This window comes from Populus alba, chromosome 8 (genome assembly GCF_005239225.2).
Source record: "Populus alba chromosome 8, ASM523922v2, whole genome shotgun sequence".
NCBI lineage: Eukaryota > Viridiplantae > Streptophyta > Magnoliopsida > Malpighiales > Salicaceae > Populus > Populus alba.
Window position 1 is genome coordinate 17,742,025 of NC_133291.1, and position 15,128 is coordinate 17,757,152.

Genomic DNA, 15,128 nt, shown 5'->3' on the forward strand with positions numbered 1-15,128 from the left:
ATATTTTAAATAGTAAAGATTAAATAGATCTTTAACTTAAAGTAATATAAACCATATATATTAATGATAAAACTAATTTTAAAAAATTAATATCATTGTTAATGAAAATAGTAATAATAAGTTTCAATATTATTATTAATATCACAGCTTTTTATAATCATTAATGAAATTGAGCAAGGTTCAATTTGATTCAATGACTTTTTGGCCGAAACGGAACAAACCGGAACGTTTCGGCCGGAATTTGGCCGAAAAATGATTTAAAATAAGATGAAATTTGTTCCGTTTTGTTTCGTTTTTTGAATTGGTATGGAATGTTTCGGCCATTCCGGGCGGAACGGAACGAAATTGACAACCTTGGTATATATTGTACTACACAGCCTGGTTGATTTCAAAATTAGATCCGCTCAAGTATATTTGTGAAAAACCTTACTTGTCAAATAGAATAACAAGGTGGCAAGTGTTGTTGGCAGAATATGACATTGTCTTTATGACAAGGAAAGCTGTAAAAGGAAATGTAATTGCCGATCATCTTATAGATCATGCCATGGAAAACTATGAGCCTTTAAACTTTGACCTCCTAGATGAAAATGTGATAGTAATCGAGGATGCAGGCGACGAAAGCAATACATGAACCCTTTACTTTGATGGTGCAGTAAATGTATCAGGAAATGGGGCAGTAGTAATTTCCCTAGAAAATAAGCAGTACCCTGTTTCAGTAAGGTTATTGTTTGAATGTACCAATAATACACCCGAGTATGAAGCCTGCATTATTGGCCTGGAAGCAGCTTTAGAACTTAAAGCCAAGAAGCTTAAGGTCTTTGGGGATTCCTTACTAATCATTTGCCAAGTCAAAGGTGAGTGGCAAACCAAGGATGAGAAATTAAAGCTGTACCAAAATTATCTTTTAAGGCTAGCCAATGAATTTTAAGAGATCAAATTCACCCATATAAGCAGAGATAAGAATCAGTTTGCTGATGCCTTGGCAACCTTAACTTCAATGACACAAGTCGATATTAGAAGCAAGATCCAGCCAATAGATATCGAAGTCCGAAGCTTCCAAGCCCATTGCTGCTTAATTAAAGAATCTCCAGATGGGAAACCATGGTATAGTGACATCAAGAAGTTTCTCCAACATCGAGAATACCCTCAAGGGATTTCTAAGACAAATGAAAAGACTTTGAGGAGAATGACTATGAGTTTTTACTTAGATGGAGAAATTTTATATCAAAGGTCATTTGATGGGACTCCACTCAAGTGTTTGAATGAAAATTAGATTGAACAAACATTAAAAGAAGTCCATAAAAGGATTTGTGCTACACATGCTAATGGACATACAATGGAAAAGCAAATATAAAGGTTTGGATATTTTTGATTGACCATGGAAAGAGATTGTATACACTATGTCAGAAAATGCCATAAGTGTCAGATATATGGTGATAGGATAAATACGCCTCCAACACCTCTGTTTAATATGATCTCACCTTGGCCTTTTAATATGTGGTGTTTAGATGTTATAGGGCCAATCAACCTAAAGCGAGCAATGGGCATATATTCATTCTAGTGGCCATCAACTACACTAAATGAGTAGAAGCCAATTCTTATGCCCATGTAACGCAGAAAGTAGTCAAGAGATTCATTGAAAAGGATTTGGTCTGTCATTATGGTTTGCCAGAAAAATTGGTAACTGATAATGCTCAAAATTTCTATGTGAAGTTGATTGACGAACTATGCACCAAGTGGAAGATTAAACACCTCAACTCTTCCCCTTATAGACTGAAGATGAATGGGGCAGTTGAAGCAGCTAATAAGAATCTTAAGAAGATCATCCAAAAAATGATGGTCACTTACAAGGATTGGCATGAGATGCTCCTATATGCACTTAATGCGTACCGCACCACAGTTAGAACATCTACAAATGCAACCCTATATTCTAATATATGGAATGGAGGTGGTTATGCCCCTGAAAGTAGAAATCCCATCACTGTGGATCCTGAAGGATGCAGAACTGGATGAATCAGAATGGGCAAGGTCAAGATTTGAGTAGCTAAACTTGATCGATGAAAAAAGACTAGCAGCTATTTGCCATCACTAGTTATACCAGAGTAGGATAGCAAAGGCTTACAATAAAAAGGTCAAACCAAGGGTGTTTAAGGAGGGAGATTTGGTGTTAAAGAAGATCCCGCTAGCATCAGGAGAAGATCAAAGTAAGTGGCCACCAAACTAAGAAGGGCTATATGTGGTGAAAAAGGCTTTTTCTGGAGGGGCCTTAATTCTGATTAATATGGATGGAAAGGATCTACCTAGACCTGTAAACTCAGATATTGTAAAGAAATACTATGCCTAATGTATCCTTTATCAATCAATAAAATTGAAGTTTGGCCAAGATTTCTTTAGTGTTTTTCCTTAAAAAAAACTACGCATGATCTCATGTTTTCATAAGGATTTTTGGGAAATCAAAGTTTTAATAAAAGAAAATCAAATTGGTGTTTGTTCTAACAAATAAATTATGAAAGTTCAAGTGATATCCTGACACCTAGAAAACCGAAGAATAACCCAAACACCATGATATGACTTCAAATCTAAGTTGTGGTTACATGAATAATAAGAAACCATTTTGCATATTTGCATGAGAGAAAGCAAAGCTTGCTGATTTTGAATGCATGCGGTTGAAATGAAGAAAGGCCATCTTTGATCATCCTTTCACAAAGTCTAAAAATCCCTTGCAGTCCCTTTTTGAGCCTGATATATTTTTCTTGAAAAAAAATAATAACCTTGGCTAGGATCACACCTTACATTGGGGGGCAAGTGCGAAATAAAATCCTTAATGACTAAAAGTGCCCAAACAACCCTAGGGGGCATAAAAAGGTCCGTAAAGGTAAAAAATGCCCAAACAACATTAGGGGGGGGCATGAAAGAGTTCTAAAAAAAAGAGATTTGAGCGTGCCATAAAATCACTAATATAATGATGCTCAAAACCAAAAGAAGAAAAAGCCCAACATTAGGGGGCATCGTGGACCATTTTGCAAATCAATTCCAAGGTCCAAAAAATCCATGAGAAAAAAAAAAACAACAACAAAAACAAAAGGGTTTAGGATATAAGCACTATCTTGAAATCCCTTAAACACCTTTTGAGCCTATAAATATCATTTTTCTTCATAGCTAAGAGCTTAAGCCTACATTACATGCCCAACTAAGCCCTTTTTGATCAAAGGCAGATAATCTAGATCGGTGAGCAATGCTTTCCTATGCGAAACAAGTCATTATTCATGCAATCAAAACAATGCTTTGAAAACTGGTTCTTTGAAACCCTCAGATTGGATTTTGAAACCTTATTAAGCAACAAAACATCACTTCACATTTTCACCAAAAACAACACTTATGTAAACATATCCATGAGAATTGCTTGAATTTTTCAGAATAAGTTTGTTTTAAACAAACATCAAAATGATTTTTGTTCGAAATATCTTTGAAATTCCAAAAGTTCTTTGTGAAAACAACTCCTTGTAAATAACCAATTCTTTTTTCACATAACCTTGTCACTAAAGAAAACCTCGAGCAAATACTCGTGGGCATCATCAAACCGAGGGGCAATATAGCAAAACACATAAGTTTGACTCCATGATTCCCAGAGATATGGTGATCCTTCAGATAAAGGTTTGTGGGCAAGAAGGTATGCTCATGTCATACCCTTCCTAGAGGTTAAGATCACAAGATATGACTCGAGTAAGCAAGAGCAGAAAGAGCCATCAAAGCTTACTATTAAAGACCCAGACTTTGAGAAAAGGAAAACTCTATGAAGAAAAGGGACCTATATTTCTCAGGTAAATATACATGCATATTGATCATAATGCATTACTTTCATCCCTAATAGATTGGTGTCTCATCGTCACCTTTTTTTGAGTGGGCTGTTGATCCCTCATCATTCAGATAGTGTGCTTTCGAGCCCTATCTCCCTTTAAATGCGTCTTTGAGCCATTATCTCCCGAGTATTGTGTTTTCTAACCATATCTCTTTTCGAGCGTGCCTTTGAGCCATCGACCACTTTAGGTAGTGCGTTTTCTAACCCTATCTCTTTTTAGTGTGTCATCAAGACCTCACCTTATGGGTAATGCGTTTTCTAACCCTATCTCTTTTTAGTGCGTCATCAAGACCTCACCTTATCGGTAGTGTGTTTTCTAACCCTACATCCTTTCAAGTGCACCTTTGAGCCCTCACCTCTCAGGTAGTGTATTTTCTGACCCTACCTCCTATCGAGTGCGCTTTTCAACCCTCATCCCCCTTCAAGTCCTATCTCTTTTTGAATGCTTCTTTGAGTTTCCATCTTTTGAATAGTACACCTTTGAGCCCTATCATACCGTCTCTTCAAGACATTTCACCCAGGTATGTCACCCATTACAATCAGACCTCTTTTGAAACTCTTTTCATCTTCCATTTAGGCCGGTTGCCCATTATAATGAAACCATTCTTTAAGAAATGCTTGCATTTCTCACCACCTTCATAATCTTCCATTTTGGGTCGGTTGCCTATTATAATAAAACCATTTTGAGAAATTCTCGCATTTCTCACCTCCTCCAAAATTTTCATCTAGGCAAGTTGCCCATTACAACAAGACCACATTGAAAAATCTTTGTATTCTTCACCACGTTGAAAAATCCCTGCATTTTTTACCACTTTGAAAAATCTTCGTGTTTTACACCTGGATAGGTCACCCATTACAATAAGACCACCTCAAAATTTTTTTTTCAATTTTCTCTGGGTAAGTCACCCGTAGTCCTAAAGAAGGATTCATCATTCCATCATCTCTCATTCTTCTTTTTCTTCTTTACAACGCTTACTATCTAAAGTCTCTTATGAGACTTTCTATCGTAAGTATTGTAAAGAGGGGGGCAACTGTTATATCACAATTCTGGGTTATTCCTTAAAAATCATTTCACTTTTTTTCAAAATAAAAATAAAAAAATAAAATGAAGGTTGATAACGTGGATAAAGTAGACTGAGGAATCAAGCTACAATTTTTTAAAGAAATTCAAGGCCTAATTGTACACTATTATGCCCAAAATGAAGAAAAAAAATGCAAATTGAAGGTCAAATTAAATAATTATTGGATAAATTTGCATAAAAATTAAGTCCAAGGACATAATTAAATTTTTAATAGGCCAATTTGATTTAATCATGGGCCAAATTAATTTTATTTGGGGCTTAATTGGTGAAAAATTAAGTTTGGGGAGCTTAATTTTGGCTTAATTGAGAAGATTGAAATTTTAAAAGACCAAATTTAATTTTTACCAAGTTAATTGATTGAAATCAGGGGCAAAATTGCAAGAAAATTAAAGTTTTGGGGTTAATTAAGGGTTAAATTGACAAAATTCACAGCTAAGGACCAATTTGCATAAGGCACAAAAATTAAGGGGGCTTAATTGACAAAAACCAGGGGTGAAATTGAAGAAATTGAAAGTTGAATGGTCAATTAGGGGTTAAATTACATAAATCCGAGACCAAGGATCATATTGCAAAAAGCACGTAAATACAAGGCTGAAAGTGAAGTATAGCAGGGGCTTAATTGCATTAAATCATAAGTTTGGGGTCAATTAGGGATTCAATTGAAATAAATTGAAAGCTAAAGGAATAAATTGAAAAGTAGATAAAATCCCTAATTCAACCTAAAACAACGCCGTTTTGTGTTTATAAAAAAAATAAAAATCAGGGTGCCAGACGACGAGTCGTGTGGTCACTATTCATTATCTCCATTTTTTCCAAAAAAACTGGTTATGTCATCTCCTTTGCAGGTGCATTTAATGTACCTAACATCCACTAAATTTGCCAAACCTTGCACGAAACTACTCACCAGACATCCCTCTACGTCTGGGTATGATCGTTGCTGACTCACTAGCAAATAAATAGACGTGGCACCACCCCAAATAGGCCACCTCAAGCAGCCTACAACTACAGATTTGACAGTGCACTATGCCTACTTTGAGCCAACGGTTGGGATCCTTCCCAACCGAATCAAGGGCTCAAAATTGTTTCCCTGTAAAGACAAGATTACCCTCTTCCACCCCTATAAATAGAAACCAGCCTTTCTTGCTCATTTTTCCTGCAACCGGTCCTTTCTCTACTTTCTCTCTCCACCGTGGCCTTCACCCACCACCACTTTCATCAACCGTCCTCTCACCATCATCCCCACCTCAAGTAGCCATCAAACCACCTCACGTGGTGGTTGCACCATTTCTCTCTTACTCTCTCCTTTGTAAAAATCTTCTTCTCTGCCACTATGACCTCGGCAGCAGCGACCACCACCTCACCCAGAAACTCTTTCCCTTCCCAAAGGCAGCCAGGGTAGCAACTTTCTCCTCAACCACTCCAATTGCCCCAACCGCGAGCTTCCCTTCTCCTTCTTAGCCTTGTGCTTTTTCTTCTTCTTCCAGCGGTGACCAGAGCAAGCAACCAGTCTCACCACCTCCAACCACATTGTGAGCCGCCAGTCGGGCCACCAGCTCCCTCAACGCCAGGTAAGCCTCCCTTCTCCCTTCCTCTTCTTCCTGTCGATGCATGAGAACAGTGCAACGTGAATTATAATTCACGTTGCACTATCTCATGCAACTTAGTCACTAGGCTGTCAGTGACTAAGTTGCTGTGGGCTGGACTTGTCCTAGCCTAGCCCAGTTGGTTGGGCCGAGTCCAGCCCATCCCTAGAATTAAAAAAAAGAATATTTTAGGTCGAGTTTGGCCCATCTCTTTCTGGGTTTGTGCTTGGCCCAGCCCATATGTTTAAAAACTATTTCATATATATATAATTTTTCAAAAATCCTTTCAAAAACAATCGTGATTTAAAAAAATATATTTTTTACCAATTTTGTTCAATATTGGATTGTATATTTATACTGTAAGATACAAATCTAATATTAAAATACCCGGTTTTCTCTGAAATATTTTAAAAAAAATTTTCAAAAAGAAAATATATTTTATTGCTACGACCAAATCCTAAAATTTTTCCAAGCATATTTTTATATAAAAAAAATCTAAAAATGGATATCATAACTTGTTTATGATTATCCATTAGGATTTGGCCAACATGTAAAAAAAAATTTCAATCTTTTTTAGGATCTAGATGTAGACTTTAATATTTGTGGGATGTAAAATTAGACGATAATGTACACCTTCAAGTATTAAAGATAGAAGATGTAAATAAATGCGATGCTAATATTTAGACTTTAGAACGGTTAGGATCTAACCCGATAAGGTAGAGACTTCCTCATGAAGGGAGATCTACTTTGAACTTTAGAAAGGACCAATGAATAAGAACCTAACCTAGAAAAACAATCAAACAACAATGTAACTTACCTTAGGTAGGGTGCATTGGGGGTGATGCGTCTTCCCCTTGCACAACCAGTCCCTTACCCGGACTCTCGCAGACCATAGGTTCCTAGTGACTATAATACTAGGTGGCGACTCCTGGACATTAATCATAATTTTATGATTAAATCCAACAAAAAACACTTCCCAATTCACCACCTCACATAAAGAGGCATGACATAAGCCTCTGCCATCGCCAGAGGATGTCACAGCCCCCGTGACACCCTTCTTGAAGCATCTTGAACTCAAGACTTGTGGGTGACACAATGGCCGTCACTCAGAAAATTATCATTGTAGAGTTTGGGCAAGAATCACAATTCTTGTTTCATCATACAAGAGTTACAATCATATGTCACCCCTTGAAGGGCGAGTTCATCATATAGATTACATGTTCATACATTTGTCATGCATGCACCGAGATGAAAAGTAGGTCCCCTACGAGTCTATAACACCTGAATTTGAATGAAAAAACACAAAAGATGAAGAGTGTGCTCGCCGTAACGTCCATTTTAAAAAAGAGTTAGAGTTTCTGAAGACAAGTGTGACTTTCCTCTAGCTTACTCAAGCAAATACTGAAAAATAACTCTAAAGAAGTTCCTTCCAACTGACCTATCATCTTTTTTCAAAACCCAACAACGACTCAGCCCAAAGAAATTGGGGGCTAGCATGGTCAAGATGCCTCAACGCAATCTAGCATTTCTATAAAAGCTTTTGTGGGAAGGCTGATCGAAGGTGAATTGCACCACAATTGCAGAATGGAGCCTGTTCTTGCGCTGTCCAAAAAAAACTACCTTTGTTTGATCATGCCTGCAAACCTTCTTGATTTTTGTTTCATCCTGTTCTAGTTTTTGTTGATAATTTGGCTCAAAATTCCATAAGACTTTCCCTGTCAAATGAGCCTTTCTTGTTAATAAGATCATGGGTTTTTCTATGTTCATGACATGCCATTATTTTTGTTACTATTTCATGCAAATAACATATTGAGAATAACCTTTAAGCATGAAACCATTACACCAAGAATCTTTGGGTATGTTTCCCTTTTCTTCCAAAACTATACATGATCGCATATAAGGATTTTGGAATTTCAAAGTTTTGTACAAAAACAGAAATCATGTTGATGTTTGTCCAAAACAAACGAATTCTAAAAATTTAGGTGATTTCTTAGAAAGGTAACCATACACTTAGAAAACCTAAAAAAAAAGAAAAAGAAAAAAAAACATCATAAAGTGACTCCAAAAGCTGAGTTTTATTTGAATGAATAATGAGAAATCACGTAACATACCGCATGAAAACAAAGCTTACCGATCCTAAGTGCATGAGTTTGAAATGAGGAAAGGCAATTTTTAATAATCCATTCATGAGGCTAAAATATATCATTTGCAGTCCCCTTTTGAGCCTAATGCTTTTCTTGAGATAAATAACCTTGGTTAGGATCACACCTCACATTGGGGGCAAGTGCGATGACATAGAAAAAATCTTAATGATTGAAAGTGCCCAAGCAGCACTAGGGGGCATAAAAGAAAATTCTTAATCATCAAAGGTACCTAAACAAAGATGGGGCCATGAAGAAAAATCCAAAGGATCCAAATTTTAAGCAAAAAAAAAAAACCAATATGATGATGCTCAAAACCATATGAAGAAAACAAAAACAAAGAGAAAAAGCCCAAGCCCAACACTATGGGGCACGATAGACCGTTTGAAAAGACAATTCAAAAAACAAAAGGTCAAGAAATAAGCACAAGTGATCCTTAGTTTTGAAAGCCCTTAAACACCTTTAGAGCTTGTAAATATCCTTTTTTTTCATAACCAATAGCCCAAGCCTACATTAAGTGCCTAATCAAGCCCTTTCTGATCAAAGGCAAGCAATCTGGATTAGTAGGCAGTGCTTTCTCATGCGAACCAAATCATTATTTATGCAAATAAAATAAATGCTTTAAAAATCGGTTCTTTGTAACCCTCAATTTGAAATTTGAACCATTTTTGACCAACCAAGCGTCACTTCACATTATTCACCAAAAGCAAAACAGAAAAGTTTTCATCACTTCTGAAAACCTCTCAATAGGAATCACTTGAATTTCTTCAGAATGAGTTCGTTTTGAATTGATGTCAAAATGATTTCTGTGTCTGGAATAGCTTTGAAATTCTAAAAATTTCTGCATGAAAACAACTCCTTATCAAACCTTCCTTGGCATAGCCTCATACTGAAACCCAAATTGAGCACTTGGGGGCATGATCAAGCTGGGGGGGTAGTAAAAAAAACATTTGGTAGAGCTAGCTCCATGATTCCCTTTCTAAGAAACTGTTAGGCAAAATTGGCAACCATTGGATAAAGGGCAGAGGACAAAGAACTATGATGATATCAAGCCCTTCTTAGATGTCAAGATCACATGATATGACTCATGTAAGCATGAGGGACAAAACCATCGATGTTTACTAAAAACACTCCAACTTTTGAGAAAAGAAAGACACCATGAAAAAATAGGGACCTATATTTCTCAGGTACACCTGTTCATGCATATTGATCATAATGCATTATTTTTAACATTGTCAAATTGGTGTTTCATCATCACTTTTGGGGTAATGTATTTTCTAACCCTACCTCATTTTCGAGTGCGTCTTTGAGCCACCATCTCTTGGGTAGTGCGTTTTCTAACCCTACCTCCTTCCGAGTGCGCCTTTGAGCCCTCACTTCCTTTTGTGTGTGCCTTTGAGCCACCATTTCTTAGGTAGTGCATTTTCAAACCCTACCTCATTTCGAGTGCGTCTTTGAGCCCTCACTTCTCAGGTAATGCGTTTTCTAACCCTATCTCCTTTCAAGTGCGCCTCTGAACCACCACCTTTTGGGTAGTGAGTTTTCTAACCCTACCTTATTTCTAGTGCGCCTTTGAGCCACCATCTCTTGAGTAGTGTGTTTTTTAACCCTACCTCATTTTGAGTGCGCCTTTGAGCCACCATATCTTCCTTTGAGCCACCATCTCTTGGGTAGTGCATTTTCTAACCCTACCTCATTTTGAGTGCGCTAACCCTACCTCATTTTGAGTGCGCCTTTGAGCCACCATCTCTTGGGTAGTACGTTTTCTAACCCTAACTCATTTCGAGTGCGCCTTTGAGCCCTCATTTCCTTTCGAGTGCGCCTTTGAGACACCATCTCTTGGGTAGTGCGTTTTCTAACCCTACCTCATTTCGAGTGCGCTTTTGAGCCACCATCTCTTGGGTAGTGCATTTTCTAACCCTACCTCATTTCAAGTGCACCTTTGAGCCCTCACCTCTTTTTATGTATGCCTTTAAGCCATTATCTCGGGTAGTGCGTTTTTTAACCCTACCTCCTTTTGAGCACGCCTTTGAGCCCTTACTTCTTAGGTAATGTGTTTTCTAACCCTACCTCCTTTCGAGTGCGCCTTTGAGCCATATCATTTTTCTGGGTAGGTCACCCATTACAACATGACCAATTCTCCATGTTTTTTTTTATCTAGGTAGGTCACCTATTACAATGAGACCATTCTTCCACTTGAGTAAGTCACCCATTACAATGAGACCACTCTTTCCTTTTTCTGTGGGTGGGTTACCCATTACAATGATACCACTTTTTCCTTTTTCTATGGGTAGGTCACCCATTACAATGAGACCGCACTTCTTTTTTTTTTCCACCTGGGTAGGTCACCCATTACAATGAGACCACTTTTTACACATTCTTTTGTTTTGGTTAAATGAGGTCGCCAGATGGGATCTCAGATAGCTTTGGTTAAAGGGAATCGCCAGATAGGATTTCAGGTTGACCGAGCTGCACATATTTTTTTGATTTTGGTTTAATGAGGTCGCCAAATGGGATCTCATGTAGCTTTGGTTAAAGGAAATTGCCAGATGTGATTTCAAGTTGACTAAGCTACACATATTTTTTAATTCCAGTTGAATGAGGTCGCCAGATGGGATTTGAGGTGGCGTTGGTTAAAGGGAATCGCTAGATGGTATCTCAAGTTAATGGAAAAAAAAAAACAAAGAGAGAAAGTTTAAACCCTGCCATCATGAAGAACATTTTATTCAGTTTTGGTTAAAAGAGATCGCCAAATGGGATTTCAGATTAATGGGAAAAGAGAGAGAGAAAAAAAAAACAGAGAGAAAGAGAGAAAGAAAAAAAGAAAGCAAAGGAAGAAAATAGAAGGAAAAGAGAAAGAAATAGAAAAAGCAAAAAAGGTCTTTAGATGAGTGGATTCAACAAGTTAGGAAGACAAGTTTTTTTTTTTTACAAAGCTTAGTGTGCAAAACATTGAGGAGTTTTGCTTCGTAAGCATTGTAAAGAGGGGGAATCTGTTGTTACCCATGTTTTGATAAATTTTTAGAAAAATCCAAAAATAGAGAAAACAATGAAAATCCAAAAAAATATGTTTTTTAATATATTTTCTTCATTTTAACATTTTTAGCATCGTCTTAAAAGAATTTAAATTTTCAAAGATCTTGGGAACGCGTTTGACTTTTAACGTGTTAATTTTAAAAATCACCGATTTTCCTCATTCGAGACGATGTTGATAAGAAAAATCTAAAAAAATAAGAAAAAAATCAAAACTTACAAAAAAAGAAGTTGAGGGACCAATTTTGAGGTCCAAGCAACATTTTGCCTATAAGTAGCCTTCAACACACACAAAAAGGGGAGGGGGGCAATTTTGAAACATTAGAAAAACACAAAAAAAAACCCTAACCCTAAACCCATTTATTTCAAAAGAGCGGCGCCCCCTTCACTTTCAGCTGCCCCCCTCCCTGGTTTGGTTATTTTTCTAACCCAAACCAGCCGGACTCAAGCCTCCTTCCCCCTGGCCACCTGACAATTTCCCCTTTTCCCCCAGGTAGCCCAAGATCCCCCTCTCACAATCACTTCCCCTCATTCAAAAACAAACCAGAAATCGGTCGCCTACCCCATCTCCCCATCATCTTCCCTCTCTCAGCAGTCTCTCCCCGTTGTCTACCTCTCAATCTCTAAAAATCAGAGCCATCCCCCCCTCAGCCGACTTAGAGCATCGAGCCAAGACCAAAGAGAAGCCACTTCTCCCCCCTTCTCTTTGACAAAATAGAATCCCCTCACAAACCGAGACCTAGCTCTCCTTCTCCCCTCGGCCAATAGACTTTCCCTCTCAGCCAACTCACCAATTTCCTTTCCTTGCTTTAGCTCTCCTTCAATGGCATGCACCGTTTCTCCTCCCTCCCGACCGGACATCCACACCCATCTCCATCGCGGCTTCATCTGCCACAGACAACGGCAACCATTAGATCTACTATCGGTAGAAGAGAAACAAACAGAGAACGGAGGAGGTGGAGAAATAGGGCAAATCAAAAAAGGAAAACACCAAAGCAGATTTCAAAAAGAAAGGAAATAAAAACTAAAATCAACTAGTTATTGCGGTTTTGTTGTTTCTGTAGGGCATCGCCGACGTAGGGAGACAGAGAAGATGAAGACATTCCCAATCCACTTGTTCTGCCACTTTCATCGGCGGCGGCGCTTGAACCCACGCTCCACCAGTGGTGATGGTGCGTGGAACAATGCGCCACTACTGTTCATGCAGTTGTAGAAGGTCTTCGCTATAATTTCTAGAGTTTTAGGGGCTATTTTGTAAATTTTAAATTGTTTGATGTAATTTTTTTTGTTTAGTTTTGAATTTTTATTATTTATAGTGTTGATGTAACAAAAAAAAAAAAACAAAGAAAAGAAAAGAACAAATATATAGTGAAAGTGTATATGTGTATTTGTATTTGTTTTATGGATGTTTCTTTTTATTTATGATAAAATTGCAAAGAATAAAGAAGAATTTAATATTTTGATTTGCTCATGGTCAAGAATCATGAACTTACATGTAAGTCGTATTTCTAATATCCGATGAAAAGAAAATTATTAAAACTTCTTTAACACATCAAAGCCACAAAGCAGCTTACCTCAGGTAGGGTGTGTTAGGGGTGCTAATACCTTCCCTAACCACAACAAGTCCCTTACCTGTGAATCTTTGACAAGACCAGCACATCTGGGTTTCCTAGTAACCCTCAATAAAACACTAGGTGGCGACTCTAACGAATCAATCAAGCGAAAAAAAAAAATTGAGATGAAAAATCGCTAGCTGACACCACGCAGGTGACGTGTCCCACTCTTCTTTCGATGTGGGATGTTACACTTAGCCTGTTTCATTTTGATATTTTATATTTTTACATGTGATAATAATAATAAAAAAAAAGGATCATGTAGGGGGTTTCTGATTAGTACTTAAAAGTGCATATTTATCAAGGTTTTATATCATCATTTTGCACTTAAAAGAAGGCATTTGCCATGCATTTGGGAGCTGGGTTGTTCATAACAAGTTCATGCTCTTTATTTCTCTCTTTATATTTTTTTTTTTTGTAATTTTTAAGTTTTGCTTTCATTAATATCTTGTTTATGTTTTTCATTTCCTTTCCTTTCCTTAGTTAACTTGTATCTTATTTATGTTCTTGTTTTGTTTATTTATGTTTCTCTTCTTCATTATGTTTAGCTAAGTTTTATTATGTCAAGGTGAAAAGATTACACTAATGGTGTAAAAACAAGTATAGTGTAAACTCAACATGGACCTTAATGTTTAATATTAACATGTCTTATCTTTTTATCTTACTAATTCTTAATACCTTGCTTGTTAAATGGTTAATCTAGATTTGTGTTGTATAACACTTGGTACAACAAATGCTTGGCACTTTCATAGCCCAATCGTATGTTATTACCTACACTTGGGCTATGAAAGGAACTTGATTTGTTGTTAACATCAGTTAACATCATGAATTCCAGACAATATTTAAAAGTTTGGTGTTATGTCAATAAGATAATTAATATGATCATGTTAATAATTTATAATGAGCTATTAATGACAAATCATCCGATTGGAACCTCCTCCGCGTGTGGTTTCCAAATTGAGTAATAAGAGTTTATACTATACTTGTTTGAAATATCATTGGTGGATCCTCTAACCTTGACATTTGTTTTTATCATTGTTTAATCCTTACATTAATCTTCAATCTCAAAGTTCTCATTACTTTCTTCCTCCTCTTCTTCTTACTACTACTACTACTACTATTATTAATATTATTATTACTAATATTAATATTAATATTATTATTATTATTATTATTATTATTTACATTCTGTTTATATTATATAATATATCTCTTTGATCTTTTCATAAACTCAGTATATAGGCTGGAAACCTGTGACCCGATCTTTTAGATCATTCTCAGATATAACAACGCCACATACTGAGTATTATTATTATTATTATTATTACTATTATTACTACTACTACTACTATTATTGTTATTATTGTTGTTGTTGTCTTGTTATTTATAATTTATACAATTAACCTCTCTATGGTTCGACCCCGGTCTTGCCGGGTTATTTATTACTTCAACACTCCTGCACTTGGGAGAAGACATCAAGCTTTTGGTCGTGTCAATTTTTTGGCGCCGTTGCCAGAGAGGTAAATTCTTGTACAAATTATAATATTTATTTTGTTTTCTCTTTTCACTTTTCTTGTATCTAACTTTGTTTCTTTTGTTTTGTTTCTTTTTCTTTTATTTTCTTCTTCCTTTTATTCTTTTTCTACACGTGCATGAGTGTTTGGTCACGTACATTAAGTGGTAGACTTTGTAGGGTATCCTCATCATTTTCAGAAAATATGGCCGAAGAAGATAACCAGTCACTTCATAATGAGAATAATATGAGAATAACCGTGTTAGGACACTTAGAGACCACATGAATCCCACAAGAACAAGTG